The sequence below is a fragment of the Triturus cristatus genome, chromosome 1_2 (assembly GCF_964204655.1).
Source record: "Triturus cristatus chromosome 1_2, aTriCri1.1, whole genome shotgun sequence".
In the NCBI taxonomy this organism is placed as follows: domain Eukaryota; kingdom Metazoa; phylum Chordata; class Amphibia; order Caudata; family Salamandridae; genus Triturus; species Triturus cristatus.
In genome coordinates this window covers 67362591-67379809 of record NC_140580.1, presented here as the reverse complement: position 1 = coordinate 67379809, position 17219 = coordinate 67362591, and the positions used below count along the sequence as shown (strand labels likewise).

Sequence of the window (17219 nt, the reverse complement as noted above, 5' to 3'; positions counted from 1 at the left end):
CATGAAGACTTCTTTATGTCAATAGTTATAGCCCTAAAAGAAAAAACATTTACAAATAGATTATGTGCTTCATCTGTAACTCTTATGACTTGAGTGGCCTCAGAGCTACATCTGAGCAACAGTCGCATACACCCACACGCGCAGTGGGCTAGCGTATCTTCTGTAGCACTGCTCCTTCCTCTCACCGGTGGGTCTCCACATGCTACTGGGTGTCTGTCAACACAAGGTGCAGTTTGAAGTTTTTGAAGTCCGGGTCCCAGCCTGCTGCTGTCTCCGATATTCTTCTGCACTGGCGGACAAATCCCGAGCAAAAGCCAGATCTTTCCTGTGAACTAGGTACGGGGGTGGAGGTCGCAGAATCAGCAAGGGACATTTCCAGGGCTCTTTGTAAGGTCACCTCTTCACTCAATTCATTCTGATGCTCATCAGCAATAGGCACAGTAATGGGAGGAAGAGGGGGATGGACGAGGTTCACTTGGCCTGCTGGGCTGGGCGTGCGCAACATGACCTGGTCTTGAAACTGGACGGCTAGATGCTGCAGCTGGGTGACCCGAGGTGGTCACAGATTTTTGAAGACGTTCCTTGGGCTCCCGATAGTGCTGCATGACCAGCTTTTGAGAGGGGAGCAATGCTACCATTGCATTCATTGTCCAGAGGATGACGATGTTTCAAACAGAAGTTGCCACAGCACTGATCACAGATCACCTTCATCAAAGTGCCATTATCGGCAACTTACCCCCACCCACAGTCTGAGCATGCATGAATAAGTAAATACACAAGACAACTTTTAGTCTGGAAAAATATTGCTGCAGGTTTATTCCATACAAAGTATGCAATATGGTGGGTTATCTTACGGGCGATCCAAGGGTGGGCAGTTGTACCAACCTATGCTGCCCCCACCCGCCTGATGAGGCAGCACTGTGGGACACCCAGACAGTGCTACACCTTTGATGATCCTCTTCTGGATCACGTGGCACGTTGGTCTCTTATCACTCACGCCCTTTTCAGGGCAGTGCGTAGCAGGGCAAACCCCCGATTTTTCAGGCCCCCAACCACCCAAAGGACTAACGGAGCGCCGTCGCGGTTTTCCAGTAACCTGCCCTGAGGCTCCTGGTCTTTGACTCTGGCACCCTTACTGTGCCACTCAGAGGTACCCTTACTGTGCCCGTCTGCCGCAGAGGTACCTTACTGTACCCGTCTGCTTCCAGATCGTCCTGTAACTCCGCCAAAGCTCTGGCGGCGGCCAGAGTCCCCCACCAAAACAGCTCCTAACTGACCTGCAACCTGCTTGCCTTGTGCATGTCCAGTGGAAAGTGTCCATGCTCACCTGTGACAAAATGCACCCCATGTATGTCAACCTAACCTAGGTGTACGCCTGGAAGGCAATGGTGACAATGGACCCCATCTTCAGCAACGTACCCTTTAACATTAGCCTGAATCAGCTCGTGTCTGATGAAACCCTGGCCCCACTGGTCTGCGAACTTACGCCATGAACAGTTCCCTCTTACAGGGATGTTCAACGGCCTCCTCTGACTTAGCTCTGTGCCACCTCACCAGAGCTCCCATTGACCCATGTAGTTGCTGATCTCACCAAAACAGCACATTTCACACAAGCGACCGCTCATTTCCAGGCCTCCTGCAAATCTAAGGGAAGAGATCCCTCCCTACTGGTGATAGATGAACCCCATCTATATCACAATAGCCCTTGACGTTAGCCTGGATCAGATAGTGTCTGATGGAACCAAAGAACCTTCTGGGCTGTGAACCTGTGCCAAGAACTTTTCACTCTCCTGCGGGAAAGTTCCACTGCCTCACATGACCTAGCCCCATGCCGGCTCTGGGTGGGACAAATTCAGACACCAAGGCTCACATTGCCCCATCTATTTGCTGATCACACCTAGCTGCCGTCCTACTAGCACCGTGTGTGCCTGAACCCCTGTGTCCCCCATCTATGGGACAGCAGCCCACTTGTTAGGTAACTGCTCCCACCCCCGCCTGCCTACTTTGGCTATTGGGGCGAGAAGGATTATACTTAACATTTGCACAGTCCCTTTGCTTCCTAAATCATAACACACAGGAGTGTTCATAACTAGAAGTATGTGACAATAAGCAAGGGTGCCCTACTGCCCTTGCCATGCATCCTTTATGGGAATTCCGCCAGCTCAGCTCCCTCTGTGGTGAAACCCCCTAAGCATACCAGCTAAGAGAATCTGTCTGATTTAATACAGTGCGCACTGAGCGATATGGTGCCTAACATTAAGGATTGACTAAGTCCTACCTAACCCCCAATCCTAGAATATTCCCAAAAAGGGGGGGCGGGGCGTTCACACTGCCCACTCTTGGGCAACCCCATAGGGGGAAAATTACCTGTCCGTTAAATTTTAATCATTGTTTATCACTGGAAGTGTCAAATGTTGTTTTACATAGTAGCCTTTTGTGCTTGACCCTTGATTCCCCGGACAGCAGCACACTCTGAAACTGCCAGCGTCCCCACCCAGCATGGCTAATATAGCTGACCGTGTGGGGCTTTTGAGCTTCACTGCAGCAGCTGGTCACCTACACTTGGTTCTGAGGTGCACTTACTTCTCCCCTTTGACCAGAAAATTGCACAGACCCCTTTGATTGCTAAACCTTGGTGAACACCTTATTGGTGTTGAATCTGGTTTGAAACAGTCTATGTATTGTGCCCACTATTGGCGACACCTCACTCTTTCGTGCAGTGGCAACTTACGCAGCGCTCCCGCTTGCTTAACTGCAATCGGATCACAGATGCCAGCACCTGCTAACTATCTCTGACCCTGGATGCTTAAACCCGCAAATGTGTAGGAATCCCAGATTCCCAGTTTCATGTTAGCTGCAGTACACCTTCAGTGGATCCGCTGGGAGATACCACAAACCGCATTGGTCATGAGAACCTTAATAAGTACACAATTTTCACCTGGGCGTACCTCTAAATGAGACTGGCTCCACACAGCTGTAAGGCCAGAGACACACATATTAAACCTATTTACTGGTTTTTGCCACTTGGCACCCTTCCGGTTGGAACTGTTTTTGTGAAGTGCGCATGCCCCCTAGGGCATGATGTCGCTGAATAACCGATGCATGTTATCAACTTGCTGATATTATGTATCGCTAACTGCCCAACTTGGATTGACGGAATGCTGAATGCTTCCTAAGGGCTGTAGACTTACTGCCCCAACCCAGTTTGACCCCAAAACTTTGGGACAACCTTGGTAACCATGCCCTTCATGGTACAACTACCCCAGCGTTGACTATCGACGTATTTGGGACACAGGTCGCAGAAGATGCCCCTTCCAGTTCTAGCCCATGGAAGAATAACCCAGGGGGCAGACAAGTCTCTGGGAACCGGAGGGGAACAATATGTGTAAGTAACTGTCCTTGTCTGAATATTGGGAATGCCAAACTGCTCTAAAAATACTTTGTCGTCATTTGTGCTCTAACACCGTGTTTACCAAACTTTTTTGCACCACAGCCCACTTGTTAGATGACAACTACCACACCCGCCTGCTGCTCTGGCTAAGGCGCGGGTGAATATGTCTTAACTGAGGCGACCTGTAACCTGCCCTTGTTTGCAGTGGGCACATTTTAGCTGGATCGACCAGACATAGCAAGATGCGACGACATTGCGAGCCCCACTCAACTAAAATTAAACATAGTCCATCAGGGGCCGAGGCCTTGCCTTTGCCCTCTGAGTGTGACCTGGACTGCCAAGACAGGACGTCAATACACCAAGAGACCTCTGACACCAAAGCAGAAGCACGGCCATTGAGCTTTAGCTCCCTCCCTAGCCAGAACTGCCCATACTTGCAGCGCTCAATTCCACCTGGATCATACTTGTTTGCCCAGTCCAGGTTAGTCTAGATGAATGTTCCCTCTCAGCCCTGCATGGGACCTACTTCACCCTCCAGGAAATGCCTCTTCTCGTGAATTTGAATGATGCAAGATTGAACTGGCGGCTACCATTGCTACTCACACCTGTATATACTAAGCCCAGAACAGGCCACACTCGCTCTGTAATCCCCTGGATTCTTGCCTGGCATTCCTTATGTCCAGCTATACCAATGGATAATGGCTCTTACTTGATCAGGATGACCCGCAAGACACAGCAAACCCACAGAGACCAGGTGGGGCTGCTAACCTGCCCCAAACTCTGCGGAAACAACAGCCTGTGCAGGCTTACGACAAACCTCTGCGAATCTTGCCAACCAACAAAACTGTCCCCAGTACCCCAGGGACCATGCCGCCAATCCTTGGCCTGACACTATGCCCAGGTCCCGAACTGGCCCCGAACTCCATGGTGTTCTGCAATGAAGGGACTGCCAGATCTATGATGAGTTTCTTGTAAGTTACAACCTCGTTCAACACTCCACAAAATTACAACTTTATCGCAGTGTTGCATGAATGTGGGTAACCTGTCAAAGTCCCAAACGCAACTAGTTGCAAGTTTCAAGTTTCTTTATTTCCTGCATAGTTACTTAAAACCATTGCAATATTACTGCATAAAATACAAAAGTATATTTACAATTTCAACAGTGTGTGTATAATTTCTTCCAAATTCCCCTAATTTTTTTTATATTTTTTTTTATGTTAGCTTATAAACGGGAATCTTCAAATTAAAACCCAGTGTTGGATAAATCTTTGCAAATATAAAATCAGAGTTGATTTTAGACATAATATGTGTCCTTCTATGTCTAAATGCTATAGTTTGCAAACTCGTGATTCCTTTGGACCAGCCATAGATTTCTTTAGCAGGTTATCGTGTTTGTATTGGTCAGGTTTTCTCCACTTATTAAGAGGGTTATCCCTTTACTTCTGGTAGTATGTTCTTATTGTGGTCTGGTTAGGGACATGTTCCTGTTAGCAGTGTGCTGCCCAAGTCTGGTTCCGTTTTTGTTGTCTTGGGCATTTTTTGTTCCGCCAACATAAGGAATTTGACCAATCTACAGTTTAGTTGTGTATTTTCTGGGTTTAAGCATGCTAGCACCGCTTGCCTCCTGGTGCAAATGCCTTTCTGTCTGAAGGGTTCTTTGAGAAGCTGTTTCCGTGCTTGGTGTACGTCCGGGAACAGCTTCTCACGCAACTAAGAATTCGAACCTTATCCCTAAAAAGTAACAATCACTGGCCCTGAAACGAGGCAAACAATGCCAGGGCAACTCAGCAGCCTCACCGCAAAATTTTATTCAGGGTATTTGCTCACAAGTTTGGCCAGCTAATAGCTAGTTCCCCCGCATAACCCCTGCTTGCCATCCCGGCCAGAAGTAGGCCTTGAGAACTACTTAGTATGCACCATTTTGCACCAGTGCCTTAAAAAGACCTTTGTCGTGTTGCAGTCACCTATTGATTCTGGCCCTGCACTAGAAGCTCTCACTTAGGCGCTGGATTAAAACAATTCACCAGAAACGTTGCTTAGCATAGTTTGCTGCATGGTTCTGCCTCCTCGGTCATCGCATCCAATTTTGTAATCAACACGTATCATTCCACCTACAGCAAGCTGGACTATGGTCTCAAAAGTCACTTCCGGAGTCACAGACCCTGCACCGGAAACGGACGGGCTCACCCCAAACCTGCTGATGCTCAGTGCGAATCAACGCAGGATACACGTCTCTTCTTATTTCTCATCCTTGGCAGCTTGCCCTTGCCCTCAGCTTTGGGTGACCAGGATGTTAAAGCCAAAACCGGGACAAAACGTGAACACTACTCTTGACTTACATCTCTAACAAAAAGGAGCACTACACCTACAACAAGCCCATCTATTGGCATTGTCATTGTCAACGCTTATTAGTCGCATAAGATAAATAAGCCACAATTATAGCTTTGTTGCATAGCATATTGAAAATGCATCTATTGGGTCCATTGACTCTGGTCTCAGCCCCCCAGACCGTGCACCTATGCCTGGTGTAGGGGAGGTACTCTAATGCTGTGGATGGTGTAAGTGTGGAATTCTCACTACCGGGCAAGCATTAGAATTGCAACTGATAATAACTTACAGAGGCAACACACTGAAAACCGTTTGCGCTGTTATGCTAGGGGAAGCTGGCGCATTACAGGGCCCTTGCTGCATGTATCTGAGTGGCAACCCACAGTCCCAGGGCTAAATAGTACCCCTGGGACCATGAAGAAGTGGTCAAATTTGGAGCTTCAGTACACCTAAGCACGCAGTCACTTAATCAATCAGCCTCGCAACATTCACTTCCATATAAAGGACGATGCACAACTTGACATGCCAAGAAAACACCGGCTAAACTTGGTATGATTCTTGCGCTCATGTTGAGCAGATGGAAAGATTAAAACATTGAACCTACTTGACCTCGTCATAATACCATCTTGCAGCTGGTGCCTACAGTAGTGTAAACTGGCCGCCCCGCCCAAAACAGCAGTCCGCGGTCCAAAACACACACACAAAAAACGCTGGCAATAACACCAAATAGGCTTAATAAATTCTTAACTATAAAACGCTGTAAATTAGTTTCCGTTTGCGACGCCCAATGCAAGTGATAGTAAAGTCAGCCCAATGCTGGCCTAAATGTATATTCAAAACAAAACTTATCAGGCCTGCATATAACAGACATCCACAAGCATACACTTCAAAATTCGGCTATCCTCACGCTCAGCCGCTTGTAACTGATCAAGCCTCTGAGGTCCAAAGTGTAAAATGCTTTATAAGATAAATTTAGGTGTAAACACCTAAACCCATCCGCGTTGTACCATTGGCACCATTTGTCAATGACACATCTTTAAACTTCTCCTGAAATGAAACTTACAGCCAGAGGCAGGTGTAATAGACCTAAACTACAGCGGCCCACCGTAGGGATTTATTTAGCCAAGACCCATCGAACCGTCGTGGGTAGGCGCCAAGGTAGAAGGGTCTGTGTCACAGTGCAACATTCAAAGACTATGAGGCCCCTGTCACTTGCTGTGTGTAACACACACTTAAACAATCTTCTTCCTGACTTGTCCTCATGCAGACACTGGGGTGCACCTTCTCGAGCCCCTTATTGCCCTTTTGCTGGTAATCCTCCACGTGGTCGAAAGTAAAGCAAGACACAGAGGAACTGGCAAGAGGGGTGGGTATAACAGGAAGATGTCTTACAAGAACCCATCCCTCCGTATAATATCACAACCCCAAAATACGCGGAAGTCTTTAAAATTCACGGACTGCGTACAGACCTAGACATAACGGGAGCTTTCAAAATTGCACTACTATAGGCACCGGCACATTGTTTATAACAGACATTCACCTATGGATGGTTATTGTCACCCAGCTGGAAGATGAACGACTGAGTGGCCCGGCGGGGATCCAATCCTGCACAAGGCCTACGACGCACACTAGCAAGTTTTCCTGCTCCACGGAGCACACCCCTCTTCGTGGATGCTGTGGACGCCACCATACGCCAAATAGCAGACATCTGGCCCACAGCACAAGCGGTGAGTGTCCCGTACAGCGCAGCACAAAGCAGAGGTGATTAACTTAACAATAACAAATATTGGCTTCTGGTCATGTTACACCTTTATGACAATGAGCAGCCCTTTTCACCAGTTTTGAGGGGATACCCCACTTGCAACGTTCCTGCAATGTACAAATTCTCCCAGACTCACCACGGAAACCCCGACACTGCTCATTCACCGGACAGTGAGGGACCGGTATTTAGACCAAACTGTTAGCATGTTTACAAGCCTAGGCTGCTAAGCATGTATGCCGCATAACGAAAACACGGTGCCGACAAGCGCGATACCCCTTGGCTACTGCAGAACAATGTTGCCTCGAACTTGCAGCACATGTCCCGACGGTATGCCTCTCTGTTTGTTCCCCCGCTGCATCGTGTCCAGCCATGCATGCCCCAAGCAGTCAGGGAAGGGGCAGCCAGCCCTAAATGTAGTGCTAGGGCCTCGAGAAACTACCGCGGGGGGGCCCACATGCAGAGCCCACCTCAATTTTTTTTTATATTTATGTGCAAACTGCCACCGCGCAGCTTGTTCTTCCTATATGCACTCCTTCACATAATTACTATTATTAAACTTACCATTCTAACAAGGCACTGTGGGAACTGTGAATTACGGGGGGAGCAAAATGGCGCCGGTGCACCCCAGTGCAAACTTGCCGGTGGACCCCACTGCAAGGTTGCATGTATTACGATGCTTGCGCTTGCCCCAGTGACCATATCGGCTTTTCTTTAATGAATAACAGCTGCCGCTCATTCTAATCACACTAGCCACTTACTTGTTGTCTCAAAGGCCCCGCAGCCCATGCCCTGCGCTCCGCACAAGCACTTTCCCAAATATACATCCACACATCCGCCCTTTTGGAATTCGGCTAACGAAAACCTTGGCCAATAGCTAAAACGAGCAAGAGCAAGACCAGAGCGCGGAGCAGGGAAGACCAGAAATGTTTCTAATGTGCTGAAAATGAAACATTAGACTGACCAGAAAGTGCAGCAAGGCCCCTCACTCAACCAGCAGGAAACGACTGGGCAATTGTGCCACTCCTGCCAACTGTGACAACAGAATCTGAGGCATACGGTGTCCTTGAAAAACTCCCTCATGTATTCTAGGAGGTGGGCGCGAGGGCGAAACAATTCACACCAGCACGCCCATCTGCCACAGAAGTCGGGACCCGGTGCGGTTCAGGCCCCCCGGACTGGGTTCGTATTCCACCGACCGAAAACAATCTCTCGCCCAACGACATGACGGGGTGGAGGGGCATCCAGCACCAAAGATCGCGCCGTAACCAATCTGCTCCCCCCCTCTCGGTTCCTAGATTAGGAAAAGGGGGGTGGGGAAGCAGCAGACTACTCCGGCTACCAACGCCTGGCAATGGCAAGGGTGTCCAGCCCCGCAACACAGCCTCAAGGGGCGAGAAAAACAGACCCATAGGGCCCAGGCTCACCGCAGCAAGCACTGCCTCCCGAACCAGAGACACGACGCGGAACAAGGCGCTGACCCGTAGACGACGCTTATGTTCCTTAAAACAATCCAAAATTCATTACCAGTCTAAGAAAAAGATTGCGATGTGGAAGCAAATACCACTCGGCAATGTTACTGCGTATGTAAAGCTGTACTGGGGCTAATGGAGCTGCTTTGTAACTTAAAAGCTATACATTTCTGCCCATACTTAGACAAGTGCGTGCGAACTTCATAGTAACGTTCTGCATGTGCTGCTGCTGCGATTCAGTTGGGGCAATCTGTCTGATAAAAGGACGTCCATCGCTGGGCAAGGGAAGGTAACTTGACCCTTAACCTCAACTTTCTCTTGCTGTCTCGTCCCCAGTTGCCTATAATTGTACCTTACAGTAGGGAACAGATTTTTTCGCCCGATTATGCAGCTCAAAGCCCAGATCAGACTGGCAGGCCCCGGACTCACCGCCTAAAACCCATGTCTGCCTACACGAAGAAGTGCGTCGCAGTGCCGCTAGGATAGCATGTTCGCAAAGCAATGAGGACGATTACAATAGTGACCACACCGTCATCCGCTTCATTCAACACGCATGCACAGACGTCACCCAAGGATTACACTGACAATTTCATTGTGGGTGAAGAACTGCTGCAGGTTTATTTCATACAACATAAGTATGACGATAAATGGGTTATCTTACGGGCGATCCAGGGCAAGCAGCCCCTCGCTGCTCCGCCCGCCTGGTGAGCCAGCACGCACGGTGGGTCGATGCCCGGCAGTGCGGCACATATTTATTTTCAGATCATCCACTGGGTCACGTGATCTGTCTCCTACTCCCGCCCCTTCTGACAGGGGCGGAGCGTGTTGTGGCACACCCCCGGTTGGTCAGGCCCCCCAACCGCCCGAAGGACTAACGGGGCGCCGTCGCGGTCTTCCCAGAACCCCCTTCGGCTCGTGGACCTTGGCTCGGGCACCCTTACTGTGCCGGACAGGGGTACCCTTACTGTACCGCCTGTCGCAGAGGTACCCTTACTGTACCCGTCTGCCTCCAGATCGCCCTGTAACTCCGCCTGCAACGCAAAAGAAAAACATTAAAACATTCCAATAACGCGCTGTCTCTGCCACGCAGGGTAAGCGGAAAGGGTGGGAATACGCGTGTCCGGGCAGGAGCGGCGCGCAGGAAGCAGAGGAGGAACTGGGCGAGAGGGACGCCTATGTAGGGGGGGGCTAGCCTCGCCCCCCTAACGGCCCGCCTCCACCTACACACTCATTGGGAGATCTCCTCCCTGGGTGCGGCCTCGCGCGCGAGGCAGAAGAAGGGGGAGGGGGAAGGCTGCGACGGGCGGCCACTAGAGAGCTGCCCTGCTGATGTCCCACTGCGTGGGACGCGGGCAGCGGCATAGTGACCACACCGTCATCCGCTTCATTCAACACGCATGCACAGACGTCACCCAAGGATTACACTGACAATTTCATTGTGGGTGAAGAACTGCTGCAGGTTTATTTCATACAACATAAGTATGACGATAAATGTGTTATCTTACGGGCGATCCAGGGCAAGCAGCCCCTCGCTGCTCCGCCCGCCTGGTGAGCCAGCACGCACGGTGGGTCGATGCCCGGCAGTGCGGCACATATTTATTTTCAGATCATCCACTGGGTCACGTGATCTGTCTCCTACTCCCGCCCCTTCTGACAGGGGCGGAGCGTGTTGTGGCACACCCCCGGTTGGTCAGGCCCCCCAACCGCCCGAAGGACTAACGGGGCGCCGTCGCGGTCTTCCCAGAACCCCCTTCGGCTCATGGACCTTGGCTCGGGCACCCTTACTGTGCCGGACAGGGTACCCTTACTGTACCGCCTGTCGCAGAGGTACCCTTACTGTACCCGTCTGCCTCCAGATCGCCCTGTAACTCCGCCACAGCTCTGGGGAGGCTACCGTCGCTGCCAGAGCCCCCCCTTCCTCCCTTTGCTGTTATATGTGCCCTGCCCCTGCGAGCCAGCTTATAATGGGCTAAATTAGGGGTCCTGTTCTGTAACCCGTAAAAGACGGCATTAATTTGCAACCTTACTCAGAAGGCCAGGGCAGACGAACAAAGGACGTCTTTTGGCCCCACTGCCGTAAGCTTAGACGTGACTGGTGTTCCTAACCTTCTAAGCGATGCCACAGCAGATCATCCTAACGTAATTATGGGAAGATCTAGCACCTGCATATGGAGCCAGAACTGAACCATAGCTGAATTCTTCAATCCATCGATTCCCTTCATATCCTAGCACGAAGGTTTTAATTTCCACTCTATCTACAAAGGTGATGTATTGATAGCGTCATGGTTCCTGAGTTGCTGCTGCTACTGCGAGGATTGCATGATTTCTCGGCTGGGCAACACATTTTTTTCGCAACTGCTAATCGGACGCCGTTTATCATGACTCCGGATAAAGCCAATATGACTGACTGAGCTGCCGAAGAATACATCTCTCAGCTCGGGGACCAAAAATTTGTGAATGTTTCCCAACTCCCTGGCTCCAAGAAAGGCTGAGCGGCAAGAGCAGCACCTAAATCTGTTTCTCAGGCTGGGAAATATGGCATTGGTAACAAGGCATAGGTGAATTAGGCACGTATGGACCTGCAATCCTATTAAGATTTTTCAATTGGCCAAATTAAGTGCCTTCCTGGCTTGTAATTGTGTTCCCAACAGCTACAGCACAACACGCAGGGTGAAGGTAGCGTGTGAGTCAGCCACTTTACCTACGTATATAAACACAAGCTGACATCACGGGTATATAAATTTGCTTCCTTCCACATGGGTGTTAACCTAGACTGGCTGAAGGCAAAACCTTTGACAATCACTCCTGACAAGACGTGCCAACGCAGGTAGAATAAAGAGTTATCAAGCCCGCCTTACTTCCTTTCCCTGTCTGACACAGGTCGAAGAAGATGCCCCTTCCAGAAAGGTCATGGCCTTATCCCTGAAGCCTATCCATACAGCATTCTACCGGAAATCTACAGCATGCTTTGTAAAGCTTTTTCTGGTTCCACAATTAATTATGGTCGATATGCTCTCCCTCAGTTTGAACAAAATCTTAGCTAATCGTACGCCTGCCTAATTCCCTGGGCTGACTGGCTTAATGCTTTACGCCTGGAATTGCCCCACCAAATGTGGCCTTGCACTGAAACTCAACTGGGTTGTTTCAACTTCCTTTTAGAGCTAACAACGCCCCCGTGCTCCTTGTGCTTACTAAATGGACCCGCTCCTTAGTTTCCAGCACACAATGCACTTAAATGTCATCTGGCCCTGGTGCCTATCAAACAACAGTGACAGCCTCTGTCACCTTCATACAATACATAAACAAACCTCACAAAGGTCGCAGAAGCGGCAAGCCAGGCTAAGTCTCGGTAAACCATGTCACTCTGTGCTTTCCCTGGCCTCCCTGTGGAACAGGGAGAATAACCTTAAAGATGTTATGTATGACACACAACCCAAGGCCTTCCGCTTGTCTCCAAACAGCTCAGGCTGATGACTTTCCTGTATAAACTAGCTGCCACTATGACTGAGTTGCATAAAACATTACACCAGCTGTTTCAGAATAGCAAGGCTAAAGATGAAAGGCGGCAGCATCTCTTGACTTAAGCGGGAACTCACAGTAATAAATACCTTCAAGATGTTCTGTATGCCCCACAAACCCAGGCCTTCAGCTTGTCTCAAAACAGCGCAGGCTGCTGACTTTCTGTATGTACTGAGCTGCCACTATGACTGATTTGAAAGAAACATTACACCAGCTGTTTTCAAACTGCAAGGCAAAGGAACGACTTACACACGAGGCTGGTAAAGCAGTGGATACTGCTAGATGTTGCACTTGGTCACACAAGAACTCACACACTAGGTCAGCCTGCCTATCCCAACGCAGGCAATAACCGAGAAATCACACCTCCTTCCCGGCCAAGAGCCATTGACGGATCTCTAATAGTGTGGGAGAGCTGAAAATTGTCCTTGGATAAGGGTGAAACCCATCAAGTTTAACAATGTATATGTAGACTCTATGAGTCACACACTGGCCACCAGAAGCGGCTTCCGTGAGATGGCCTTCTCAGTAGAGGGCGTGGAGCAAGCACCTCCACAGCAAAGTGCACCACCCTTCGCACAAAGACAGGCCCGAGAATCTCGCAGAGCATATTCCAGATAGGCAAATCATGCTGCGTGAAAATGCAGGATTCGGCAGCATATTCATTTGCTCCTTTGTGCCCCCTGCCACAAACTTCCCTGTGCAAGAGTGACAGCACCATCAGAAACCAGCGAGAGGAAAAGGGGGTGCGCCTGGGAGGAAGCATCTGCATACTGAAAAGAAAGGCCAAAGGACTGAAAAACAACAAGCACCTTTGCCAGGTGTAACACCCACTCTGATCTACGCGCATTGCCACCAAATAGACAAGAGCAGTATAATACCTATAAAATCTGTTTCCAAAAAGGCTAAAACGAGGAGATGTTGCTAAGATAGGGGTCAGTTTGTAGTAAACAATAGGATAATACAATGTGAAAGGAAGCAAACGTAGGGAGTTAATGGCCGAAAAGGTAAACATGGCAGAGTTAGCAGTTTTATCGATTCTTCATTTATTTGGACTGGCATGCTGTAGGAAGGTGAGATTGTCTCAACGAATCATTTGCCAACAATGCTGTCACCAGCTATGGCTTGTGGCAGTAACCATTCAGAGACAGTGACATGAAGCAGCCAGGGACAGTGAGCATATGTTTCCCGTGTGCTGGGTGTGAGTACATAGACTTTAAGGGCCCATCCCCTCATTAGATACCCGTGATGTCAGCTTGTGTTTATATACGTAGGGAAAGTGGTTAACTCGCACGTTACCTTCACCCTGCTTATTGTGCTGTAGCTGTTGGGAACACACACTTCTAAGCCAGGAAGGCCCCCAATTTGGCCAATTGAAAAATCATAATAGGATTGCAGGTCCATATGCGCTTATTTCACCAATGCCTTGTTACCCATGCCATATTTTCCAGCCTGAGAAACAGATTTAGGTGTTGCTCTTCCCGCTCAGCCTGTCCTTGGAGCCAGGGAGTTGGGAAACGTTCACAAATTTGGGTCATCGAGCTGACAGATGTATTCTTCGGCAGCTCAGTCAGACATATTGGCTTTATCCGGAGTCATGAAAAGGCGTCCATATAGCAGTTACGTTAAATGTTTTGCCCTGCCGAGAAATCATGCAAACCTCGAAGCAGCAGCAATTTGGGCACCATGACGCTATCAATACATCACCTTTGTAGACAAAGTGGAAATTAGAACCTTCTTCGTGCTAGGATATGAAGGGTATCGATGGATTGAAGAATTTCAGCCATGGTTCAGTTCTGGCTCCATATGTAGGTGCTAGATCTTCCCATAATTACGCCAGGAAGATCTGCAGTCGCATCGCTAAGAAAGTTAGGAACACCATTCACGTCTAAGCTGAACGGCAGTGGGGCCAAAAGACATCCTTTGTCAGTCTGCCCTGGGCTCCTGAGTAATGTTGCAAATTAATGCGGTCATGTACGGGTTACAGAACAGGACCCATAATTTAGTCCAGTAAAAGCTAGCTCGCACCCATAACAGCGAAGGGAGGAAGGGGGGGCTCTGGCAGCGACGGAAGCCTCCCCAGAGCTGTGGCGGAGTTACAGGGCGATCTGGAGGCAGAACGGTACAGTAAGGGTACCTCTGCGACAGTCGGTACAGTAAGGGTACCCCTGTCCGGCACAGTAAGGGTGCCCGAGCCAAGGTCCAGGAGCCGAAGGAGGTTCTGGGAAGACCGCGACGGCGCCCCGTTAGTCCTTCGGGCGGTTGGGGGGCCTGACCAACCGGGGGTGTGCCATAACACGCTCCGCCCCCCGTAAAAAGGGGGCGGGAGTATTAGACAGATCACGTGATCCAAAGGAGGATCTGAAAAGTGGATCTGAAAAGTATGTGCCGCGCTGCCGGGCATCGACCCACCGTGCATGCTGGCTCGTAAGGCGGGCGGAGCAGCGAGGTGCTGCTTGCCCTGGATCGCCCGTAAGATAACCCACTCTATCGTCATACTTATGTTGTATGAAATAAACCTGCAGCAGTTCTTCACCCATAACGAATGTGTCAGTGTAATCCTTGGGTGACGTCTGTGCATGCGTGTTGAGTGGAGCGGATGACGGTGTGGTCACTATGCCGCTGGCCGCATCCCACGCAGGGGGACATTAGCAGGTCAGCCTTCTAGTGGCCACCCGTCGGAGCCTCCCCCCCCTGGTTCCACCTCTCTCAGGACAGGATGTCGCGCCTCGGGAGGGGAGGCCCCAATCTTTGGCCCTGCCGGGGTGGCGGGTCACTGGGCGGGGCTACGTCTATTTATGCCTCCCGCCTCTGCAGATCGCCCTCTGCTTCCTGTTTCCCTCCTGGCCGCGCGTGTCCGGGCAGGAGCGGCGCGCAGGAAGCAGAGGAGGAACTGGGCGAGAGGGACGCCTATGTAGGGGGGGCTAGCCTCGCTCCCCTAACGGCCCGCCTCCACCTACACACTCATTGGGAGATCTCCTCCCTGGGCGCGGCCTCGCGCGCGAGGCAGAAGAAGGGGGAGGGGGAAGGCTGCGACGGGCGGCCACTAGAGAGCTGCCCTGCTGATGTCCCACTGCGTGGGACGCGGGCAGCGGCAAACCCATCGGCCGCATCCCGTCTGCCCCCCCATCAGGGAAAGCACCCACGGCATACCACGCACCAGCTGACCCTCGGTAGGCCACCCGCAAACTCGTCAGGCCGGGCCCGACCCAGACACGGGCCCTCAACTTGCAGCTCCCTTGCCCCCTCGCAAGGCGGGAGAGCAGGCGGCACTCCGACCGTCCCAGTCCCAACACCTAACGCAAATGGGCCAAGAATCCAGGCAGCTTTAACTACCGGACTGTCGACAACAAGGAGGCTGGACAAACCAGTAGAGGCCCCTCGTGGCCCCTTACTCACTCACCGCCTACTTCGACGCCCGCAATGACGACAACCCGGAGAGCCAAGAACCGACGGCGTGTCTGGCGCAAAGAGGACGCCAGAGAGGTGGGGGGAGGTATAACTACCTTCACCCAGACCTCTGTGCGCCAGAAGTGATGCGCCTATCGCTGCAAGGTGAAGGACTCCTTTCTGAGTCCAACCCTTGGCCAGTGGGTGGCGTTTGTGCCTAAATGGCACTAAAGGGCTGCCCGTTGGAATGGCCACCTGCGGGGGCCACGGACAGCTGCATTTCCTTCTGCTTGCAGCCCGGCTTCAAACACCTGTTGGTACAATTCTTGCTTTTACGCTGAGCATTATCTAACTTACCGTCCTGGTCGATATGTGCCCCAACGACAATGTCTGGTGTTTTTCCTCGTTTCACTGGGGTGTTACAGAGTGGACAAACAGACACCTGCACATCCTTCTTGTAGGCAGATGTGCGCGAGTGCTGGATGTATGTGATGTGGTCTTTGCAGAAAATCTGTTCGCACGCGTCACAGTTCATTGGCAGGAAATCGAGCTGTTTGCAGGTGTGTTCGGAACAATGCTTCCCCAGGTCTGGGAACTCCATTCTGAGGCTCCTTCTGGAATTTCAAAGCACCGAGAGTGGCGGTGCGGGCCCCACGTCCAGCCAGGAGCCTCCCAAGCCCGGAAGCGGAGCACAAGGAAGGCCCCTTATAGACCGGACCGAGGGTGACGGTCAGGCCTGTCCTCAAATGCAAGCGCAAACTCCCACCGACAGCTGCCCCGCGGCAAGCTCCGCCCACACACAATATATACCATATGTGACTTCAACAGTCGAATCAGTTATTTATTTTCTCACCTGCTATAACCCCCAGGGTAAAAATAACCTGGTAAAAAAAATTGGCTGAAAAAAGTTAAGTCAAACTGTGGTTTACTGCAAATACACAGTGAACATCTAAAATGTGGCTACAAAAAAACCTAAACATGAAGTGGCATCGTCCTGCTGAAGTAGAGAGGAGCATTTGAAGTGAGAGGGAGAGGGGCAGCGGACTAGTTAGGATTCAGAAAAGGGGTAGCGTTGAGGGGTAGTAATGAGTGGGTAGGGTTCACGATTGGTAGCACTAAGGGTTAAGTAGGGCTTTTAGGGTTTGGGGAAGCATAGCATTAGGGGATTCTTTTGTGTTTTTACAGTTTTGGGATTGATAGCATGAAAGGGTATTAAGGGGCTTTTTAGGGTTCAGGAAAGGGTAGTCTTAAGGTGTAGCAGGGTTTTTAGGGTTAAAGGAATAGTAGCAGTAAGGTGAAGTAAGGGTTTCTTATGTTCAGGGAAGGTAGTGTTAGTGAATAATAGGGGATTTTAGGGTTGAGA

The 17219-nt window shown here is 50.5% G+C and overlaps 1 pseudogene; it reads right to left on the bottom strand.

Annotated features, from left to right (window-relative positions):
- Nucleotides 1–216: 216 nt before the first annotated feature.
- On the bottom strand, nt 217–16457 carry LOC146866808 (AN1-type zinc finger protein 2A-like; annotated as a pseudogene).
- Nucleotides 16458–17219: the final 762 nt, after the last annotated feature.